Source organism: Dipodomys spectabilis, unplaced genomic scaffold (assembly GCF_019054845.1).
Source record: "Dipodomys spectabilis isolate Male_0828 unplaced genomic scaffold, ASM1905484v1 ptg000693l, whole genome shotgun sequence".
Classification (NCBI taxonomy): Eukaryota; Metazoa; Chordata; class Mammalia; order Rodentia; family Heteromyidae; genus Dipodomys; species Dipodomys spectabilis.
In genome coordinates this window covers 438,029-446,946 of record NW_024871370.1, presented here as the reverse complement: position 1 = coordinate 446,946, position 8,918 = coordinate 438,029, and positions in this window count along the sequence as shown.

The following is an 8,918-nucleotide window of genomic DNA, read 5'->3' as shown; positions in this document are numbered from 1 at the left end:
ATTAATAAATGAAAAAGTCGCTAGATTTGATTTTTTAAGAGCAGTCTTTGATTTATAGAAAACGGAACAAAAGTAGCACTGACCCCTCCCGCGCTGTCTTCCCATGGGGGCCTGCGTGGTCCAGTGGCTCCTGTGCTCTGTGCCGAGCCGGTGTCAACAACCCAGGCTCCTGGAGGAGGCACCGCGTGCTGCATCACGCCTCCCATCCTGCCCCGTGGAAGGCTCCCTGACGCCAAATCTTACCTTGGCCTTATTGTTTCAATAAGGCCAGACACAGCGGTCTGCCGAGGGGGCCGGCTGTAGTGAAGGAGCGCACACACGCGCACAGCAGGCCGAGAGCACTCATACACGCTCTGTCAGAGGCACACGGGCGGGCGGAAGGCCGCACCTGCTCCTCGCGTACACACCAACGCCCAGCCCTGACAGCAGCCCAGTCATCTTGGGCATTGCACCTGTGTTCTGCTGGAGACGGAGTCCCGATCGCTGGGGTCTCCGGTGGAGACAGTGCTCCTTCCGGCCAGAGCGTGGTGAAGATGCATAGGCATCCGATGTTCTCCTCCCAGTCATGGCTCCTGAAAGAACGGCTTGCTCTCGAAAAACATCAGAAACTTGAAAACCAGAGGCTCCATCCCAACAGAGAGCTAAAAACGTGGTTTCAGAATCAGGTGTCCCGGGGCCTAAAGCTCCATCATGCGTCGACAGCTGCCTCCCCGCGCTCAGAGTGCGTTCCCTGGTGACACCAACAGAGCTGGGATCACTCAGAGGAGGCGACTGGTTTCTGTAGAAGTGGACAGGACAATGGTTCCATTTCAGTGTGTGTGTGTGTGTGTGCGCGCGCGTGCGTGCGTGTGTGTACAGGGAAGCCTCTGTGTGTGTGCTCTGAGGGTGTGTCTGAAGGTGAGGTGAAGGGAGGCCTCCCCGCCCCAGTGTACCACCTCTTGTGTCAGCTGGTTGACCTCCACCCTCTGGCTCTGGCTCCTCCTCCCTGTTTGTGTCCCTGAGGCCCCTGGCCTCCCACCGGGAGCTGGAGGAGTGGGTTCTAGAATATTACCCTGGATACGGGGGCAGCCTCAAGTCATGGAGAGGTCCTGTCAGCCATGGTCAGAGCCCTCCCCGGGCCGCTGGTGCATTTCAGGAGGCCCAGGAGGCCTGGGCCAGCAAGAGGGACAGATCGGAGGATGGAGCAAGTCCTTCCCGGGAAGGCTGCAGGCTGGGGTGGGGGCAGCAGGCTCTGCAGCAGAAGCAGCTCCACACAGGCCTCAGGCCGCGGCCCTGCCAGGCACCCAGGGAAGAACTGTCCTCAAGCTGGCTGGGGAACGGCGGTCCCCAAGGCTTTTCAACCCAGGGGCTCAGCGAGCCACCACCCGCTGCGAGGCCCCTGGGAGGAGCAGGGGGAGGGGCCGGTGGACACAGAGATCCCGCCAATCTTGGATGATCACGAAGCTCCTTGGGGTGCAGGGGCTTCTGTGCCAGGGCCTGCATTCCACTCCGCGGCCCAGGCCTGGGAGGAGCCCCACAGGGCACACACGCTCCTGGCCCACGAGTGGGTGCAGAACAGAGGCCAGGGGACCAGCCTGTGCCAAGTCGAAACACCAGCCTACAGATCCACCGAGAGACCGGCTCAGCGCCGAGCAGTTCTGAGGAGCTCACGTGGCTGGAAGGGTGGACACGGTGTCCCAGGGCGTGCACGGGGCTTTGTCCGCAGCAGCCGGGGCCTGTGCCCCGCTGGGCAGGAGTGGCCTGCAGGAGACCGCGGGCAGAGGCAGAAGGGACCAGGTCTCTCGTGCCCCTCCCCCACCCGTCCGGGCACAGGCCTGATGGGGACCTACCCCCGAGAGAGGCCCATTTACAAGTCTGGATCAATATAATCTACAGATTTTCCTCTCTGCTGCTTGGAGTGTGTCTGACTTAGATGCAAATAGAAGAAGAACGAAACGTGCAGAATTTACCTAGTTAACATTTAAACAGGAACACTCTCCCCTGTAAGCGAACGTTGGACTAGAGACAAAAAAGAAATCAACATGACACTGATACGGAGAAGAACTCTGGGGAGCATCACCGCAGGGCCGGCCTGCGTCCGCTGGGGCTGAAGCTGGTGTGGCCCCCCTGGCACACAGGCACCCTTCATAAACACACACACGCCTCGCACGCGCGCGTGTACACACACACACACACCCCCCGCATCTGCCTGCTGGCCCTCCCCCTGCTCTGCACCTCGGCGGCTGGACCTGAGAGGACAGGGGCTGAGAGTTCATCCGTCACAAAGGAGCCCGCTTCCTGCCAGCCTGCCCGTCGGGGGTTGCCTGGTGAGGTGGTGGCCCCACACCTCACTGAAGACCCTTCCCCTGGCTGCCAGCAGAGCCTCTGCAGACCTGGCCTGAAGGCACCTCAGACACCAGCCACAAAGCCGGGCGGCGGGTGGCCTCCTGGGAAGGAGCCCCGGGAGGGGGCGGGGACCCCAGCCCTCTGAGCCCTGGGGGTGGGAGACCCTGGCAGTTCAGTCTGTGTCCCCCGTGTGGGTGCTTGTGTCAAGGGGAGGCAAGGCCCCATGCTGGACACCAGGCGCACGGCCTGTGCTTCACTCCAGGCCCCACCGGAGCCTGAGATGTGCCTGGAAGCCGTCCACCCACGTCTTGCTCTGTGAACACTAAGCCGGTGGCTTAGACACAGCAGAAGCTTTCTGGGTTGTTGTTGGTGGTGGTGGTGGTGGTGGTGGTGTGTGTGTGTGTGCACACGTGTGTGTGTTTGGCCAGGGGTAGCAGGAGGGTTGAGGAGCACAAGAGGGAGACTTGGGACTTTGTTGTCTGCCTCCAGACGGCGCTGTCCCCCTGCGTCCTCATGAAGAAAGGGGGGGGGCAGTGGGCATCCCTGGGGACCCTCGTGGAGGGCGGGGCCTGGAGAGCGGGGTGGGGGGCCTTCTGAGGCCTGGGGACATCTGTCTTGCTCCTGAGGTTCTTGGCTCTCTGACACTCCTCAGCCACAGCCCAAGGGACAGAGCAGGGGGGAGACAGACAAGCTGCAGTATGAGTACAGACTGGGGACGCTGGCTGTCCCCTGAGTCCCAACAGGCTCCAGAGTCACCCTGAAAGTCCTGCCGGGCTCCCCACTTGCCAGCAGAACCCCCAGGGATAGAGGAAGAGCAAAGGCCCCCCTGCGGGCCCACTGTGCTCCCCGACCTCAGACTCCCTTTGGGGACAGCCATCCCATGGGTGACAGGCCTCAGCGTTCAGGGCCCGCTGTGTCTGTGTCGGCTCAGCCCGCTTGGTTCAACTGTGGTCCCACTGGCTTACCCGGGGGTGCATGGGGCCTTACTCTTCCTGGAAGCCCGGGGCTTTCCATCTATGAGTGCAGCTGGAAGCCCAGCCTTCCCAGAAGCGCGGGACCCAAGCTGGGCTTCGGCTGCCTGCTGGCCAGGCTTCTTCCTCCTGCTTGATGCTCTCCCTTCTCAGGACAGAGACCGCTGCCACTTTGTGTACCCCAGCACTAAAGACAAGGAGAAAGAGGATTAATGCTGCCCACAACCTCACCCGCTTGACATACACCAGTCAGTGCACCCACTAGAGATAAGTCACTATTATCATTTTGATATGTTTCTTTGGGGACATTTGCACACACACACACACACACACACACACACACATGCATTCTTTTAAGCGTGTGCAAATATATGAACACTTCACAGGCATTTTTTGAAGCAGTGAAATCTGTTTGAAACCAATAGGAGTTGAGTGGCTGTCACTCAGTGTGGGGCTCCAGAATTCTCTTACTGGCCCCTGGGTGCAAACATCACAGGGTCCTGGCACTGCCTGGCATCCTGGGCAGTTACCGGCTCCAGGTGAGCACACCCCAAAGCTCTGGTGTGAACGACCAAGATGCCTGCCAGGAAACAGAAGTGTCTGGAAGGAAAGTTCTAGCTAAAGTTTAAAGTAAATGGCAGCTCATGGTGCTAGAATGAAAACCCCTGACATTTCCCTTCTTTCTCATAACATTAAGAATGACAGATTGGGTAGAAATCAGAGAAATGTCAGTTAAGCAGAAGAGGGCTATCGCCGTCCCAGCCCTCCTCCTCACAGTGTGCTCACGGCCGCCATGGCCGCCCCTCCTTTCTCTCTGGAGTGGGGGCACGGCATGGAGGGGGCTTTACTCCTTACTGGCCACGGGGCCTTGGCATATGGCTGGCCTTCTCTGAGCCCGCCCCTCCCTGGAGCGGCGTGGGAGTGTGAGGTGCTGCGGCTGTGCGTCTGCCAGTGGGCCTCCGCGCAGTGGCATTCCCTCGCCACCGCCTCACACCTCACAAAGGCGTCGTCCGGAGCACCGCCGCTCCGAGGTCCTGGAGAACGACCGTGTGGCCGTACAACCCACGGGCACCGTGATGCTATGTGACTGGTCCTCCGCCCTCCGTGGTGAGACCCTCTGTCACTCAGTGCTGCCAGAAAGCCGCCTCCTGCTGTGAGGCGCTTGCTCACCTCCAGGTGAGCGATGGCACAACCAACCAGGCTCCCGAGCCAGACCCTGGTCCCCCGTGTCAAGGTAGCATTTTACACGTGTCCTTGGTGAAGACTGTGCGCATATAGGTGTGTGCATGTGGCTGCGGGCATGTGTCTGTGCACATGTACATATACTTGTATGTATCTGGGCATGCGTGTCTGCACATGTGTATTTCCATACCCTGCGTGTTGTGCATGTGTGCACACATGGAACATGCAGGTTGCACAATAGGACATGCATGCATTTACCTGTGTGCAATGCATGCATGCTCGTCTGTGCACACGCACAGGTGTGTTGTGTAAGGGTGTGTCCATGTGCGTACGTGTGCGTGTGGTGGCTGCCCATGACTCCTGAGTCACACTGGTGAGCATGCTTCTGCAGGGCTGTGGTTCCTGCCTTACTTTGGTTTTAGCCAGAAAGAACCCATCGCTGCTGCAGAACAGGCCCAGAGGCCGGAGGAGCCTCGGCGACACTCAGGGCTCACGTTGATGCTGTGGCCAGCGAGCGGCGCCCGGGCCTGGGTCCATGGGAAGCTGAGCTGGTGGCGGGGGGGGGGGGGGGGGGGCTTTGCTTGTCACTATTCAGCAGCTGGCCTGGGGAGGTGGTCTCGCCCAGACTCTTAGAAGCCATGCCAGGTCCGGCCGGCCTGCACTCATGCCCTCAGAGGTGCCCTGGGCCCCAGAGGGGTGCTCACTTCTGTCTGGCAGCCCTGTTGGAAATGCCAACCCTGGCAGAGGCTGGAGACCCCTCCCTCCCCCCGGGGCCCGGAACAGCCCCTGCTCAGGGCCGGGGCTGAAGAGCAGCAGCCTGCGCAGGCAGCGCAGCCCCGTGGAGCAGGGCTTGAGCTGTCAGGGGGCCACTGAGCACGGCGCGTGGGGCTGTGGGAGCCGGGACGGGGCTGAGAGCGGCAGCAGGCACTGCCGGTGCAAGGACCTGCGGGTGCCAGGTGGCCCCGGGACCTCGCCGTGCGTCACTCTCCTGTGGCAGCGCCAAGCCCCCCTGCACGTCTGACTAAGGCCCTGGGCCCACCTCTCCTGGGACTCTGGGCTCCAGCCTCTGTGGCCCTGCCCCGAGGGCCTCTGCTCACAGGGGTCAGGGCCCCTGCACACAGGGGTCAGGGCCTCTGCACACAAGGGTCAGGGCCCCTGCACACAGGGGTCAGGGCCTCTGCCAGGGAGGCCTCTGCACACAGGGGTCAGGGCCTCTGCACACAGGGGTCAGGGCCTCTGCCAGGGAGGCCTCTGCACACAGGGGTCAGGGCCCCTGCACACAGGGGTCAGGGCCTCTGCCAGGGAGGCCTCTGCACACAGGGGTCAGGGCCTCTGCACACAGGGGTCAGGGCCTCTGCCAGGGAGAGTGCCAGCGTGACTTCACTCTGTGGTGTGCAGTTGTTAGGCCTTCTCTGGCTGTAGTAAGCCCGAAGGGACAGCAGGAAGCCCCCATGGGCAGCTGGCCGGCCTGGCCACTTTGGGCACCCCAGGGGCACCATGAGGAGAATGCTCACGCAGCAACCAGGCTCCGCTGTGGCCCCAGGGTGCATGTCCCAGCCACCACGTGCACACTGCTCTGGACATGCCTCCATCACATGCCGTCGTGGATTGGAAGCCACTCCCCCTGGCCAGCTGGGGAGCCCTTGCCGCTTGTCCAGCAGAAAGCCTGTGAGCAAATGCAATCCTCCGTGCGCAGGAAGGCCTGAGCCAGGACTGGAGTAGGGCCTTCCACGCCGCCTTCTGGCTGTATGCCAGCCTGGCAGCTCACCGGGGTCTGCTGGGACAGCTGTCTCCTGCTGCCCAGCCCTGTTGTGGCTTTGGGGAGGGGTCTTACTTTGCCTCCTCTTGAGCTTCCTCGCTAGCGGCCAAGTGAAGGCAGACCAGGCCTGGAAACAGCGGTGGTAGTGACGGTGGCTGTGCCCAGCACCAGGGGTGGGGGTGGGGGTGGGGGTGGGGGTGGGGGGTGGGGGTGGGGGTGGGGTGGGGGTAGGGGTGGGGGTGGGGGTGGGCGGTTGTGGAGGGGAGATGGCCACTAAGTTTCGAAGTGCCGGGGGATGGGACGCAGAGACGAAGGCTATGTAGATGAGACATGTTGGACCCCGGTTGCTGGAAGAGTTCTAGGTTGCTGCCAACCCATGGGCCAAAGGCCTCCATTCCCCAGGCCTGAGATAAGCAATGGTAGCCGCTGTAGGACACCATGGTGCCCACCCCACAGGGCTGGACAGTCCCCCGGAGCACTGCGTTCTCCCCCCCCCCCCCCCCCCCCCGCACTGTTCACTGCTGCCGAGGAGGACCTCAGCGTCCATCCTGGGAGTTAAAGCCAAGAGCAATACAACTACAGCTTAAGTACCTACAGCCCTGGTCTCAGGCTTCCTCCACTTCTTCTTTTTCTATTGGCCTGCTGGGGACTGAACTCAGACATGGTGCAGGCGGGGCCTCTCCAGCCTCCAGCCTGGGCTTCAGCCTCCTGGCTGTGTGTTTCTGCGTGGCAGGGGGGCCAGCACACTCCTGGCTGGGACCCCAATGTCTCCCACCACGCCCAGCCGTTGGTCGGGGGGGACACTTGCATGCTTCTTTTTGCCTGGGCTGGCCTTGAACTGCGATCCCTCGGCGTCCCCTGTGAAGTAGGCTAGGATGGCAGGCTGGCCGAGTCCCTGCTTCTCAAGCCTGGAGCTCAGCTCTGGGAGCTCTGAGTCCTGGCTGTGCCCATCCGGCTCCTTCACCCGGGCCCTCGGGGGCCAGGGTTGGTGGCCCTGGGAGAACTCTGCCTCCTCCACACCATTTCCGGGCCAGGAGAGCGGAGGCTCCGGCCACCCGAGGCATTTCTGTGTGGACGGGGCGGGGTGGCTGCGACCACGCAAGAGGCACGGCTTCTCGGACTTCGCGCTCTCGCGGCTGAAGCTTTTCTCACAAAAATAATTCACAAGTATCAGCAGGGAGTTAGCTCCTTAATGGGGCTCTAATTCCGAATGAATATTTATGAGCTGTTGTGAGCCCTGCTGAGCCAGTGTGGGAGAACTGGAGCCTGGAAGAGCCTGGAAGAGTCTGGAAGAGCCTGGAAGAGCCTGGAAGAGCCTGGGCTCTGTGCCGATACCTGGACTTGGGGTTGGGGGTGTCTGGTCCTCAGGTCCACCGAGGCGGGGTGTTGGCCTGGATCCCGGCTTCCCTCACCCCCCTCCCCTCAGCTCCCCTCCCTCCTGTGTCTGCGGCCCCCACCCCCACGCACCCCCGCCCCCGCCCCGGGCCTCACATTCCAGGGCTGAGGTGGGTATCGGGGTCGGTGTGAGCGCAAACTGCCGCTTGTCCCCGCTCCTGGACCATGTCTGGTGGCTGCACAGGCCTGGGACCCCAGGTGGAGCGGCCGCGGTGGTCTGGGGCCGCATGAGAATGTCTTTGGACAGGGCGGAGGGCGCCCAGGCTGCTGCCCAGGTCCGCGGTGGCAGTTCCTTGGGGCTGGACGCTCTGGGGGATCCGGGATCGGGGTGAGGGGTTAGAACCCTCGAGGGTGGGCTTTGGGCACCCTTGACCTGACAGTGGCAAAGTTCCAGTAGCTTCCCTGAGAGGTTGAAGGTGGAGGCCGTTAGCTAGCCAGCTGCTAAGGGCGGTTCGCTGGCTCTCCTGGCCCGGGGTGCCAGGCCAGCCCCACATCGCTCCTACTGTGACAAGCACCCAGGCGCGGGCTGGGGGGCTAGGCCCAGGCCCTGGTCGCCCCGGAGTCCAGCAGTGGGAGTGAGGAAGGCCGTCACCGCAGGTGCGCGAGGGCTCAGGCGTGAGTGGCCTCCATGCCTGGCCCCACAGACAAAGCCCAGGTCCACGCCACTCGGGAAGCAGGGGAGGGGCGGGACTGTGGGGCAGAGCTGGGCGCCAACTTCCTGCTGACTCATTCCAGGGGAGAGAAGGAGGCGGGCGGGCAAGGGGAGGAGAGGACAGGGAGGAGGAAGAGGAGGACGGGGCAGGAAGGACAGGGAGGAGGAAGAGGAGGACGGGGCAGGAAGGACGGGGCAGGAAGGACAGGGAGGAGGAAGAGGAGGACAGGGCAGGAAGGACAGGGAGGAGGAAGAGGAGGACAGGGCAGGAAGGACAGGGAGGAGGAAGAGGAGGACGGGGCAGGAAGGACAGGGAGGAGGGGGAGGACACAGAGGGGTAAAGAGAGGAGGAGGACAGGAGGACGTAGGACAGGGAGAAGGCGTTGAAGGCGGCAGCGTGTGCAAAGAGGTCGCAAGACCAGAGCACGGGGCTCCTTGGGGGAGTCCCCCATGAGCCCTCAGGACCACCGACTTGGACCTGAAGGCTCCACTGAACTCTGGGTCCAGGGAAACCTCTCTGCTTGGCCGGCCAGGCTGACAGGGCCTGGGGCCTGGTCACCAGCAGGCCCGGAAGCTGGGCACCCGGTCCTGCGTGTGGGGTCAGCAAGCTCAGAGGGGCTGTGCAGGAGCTGTC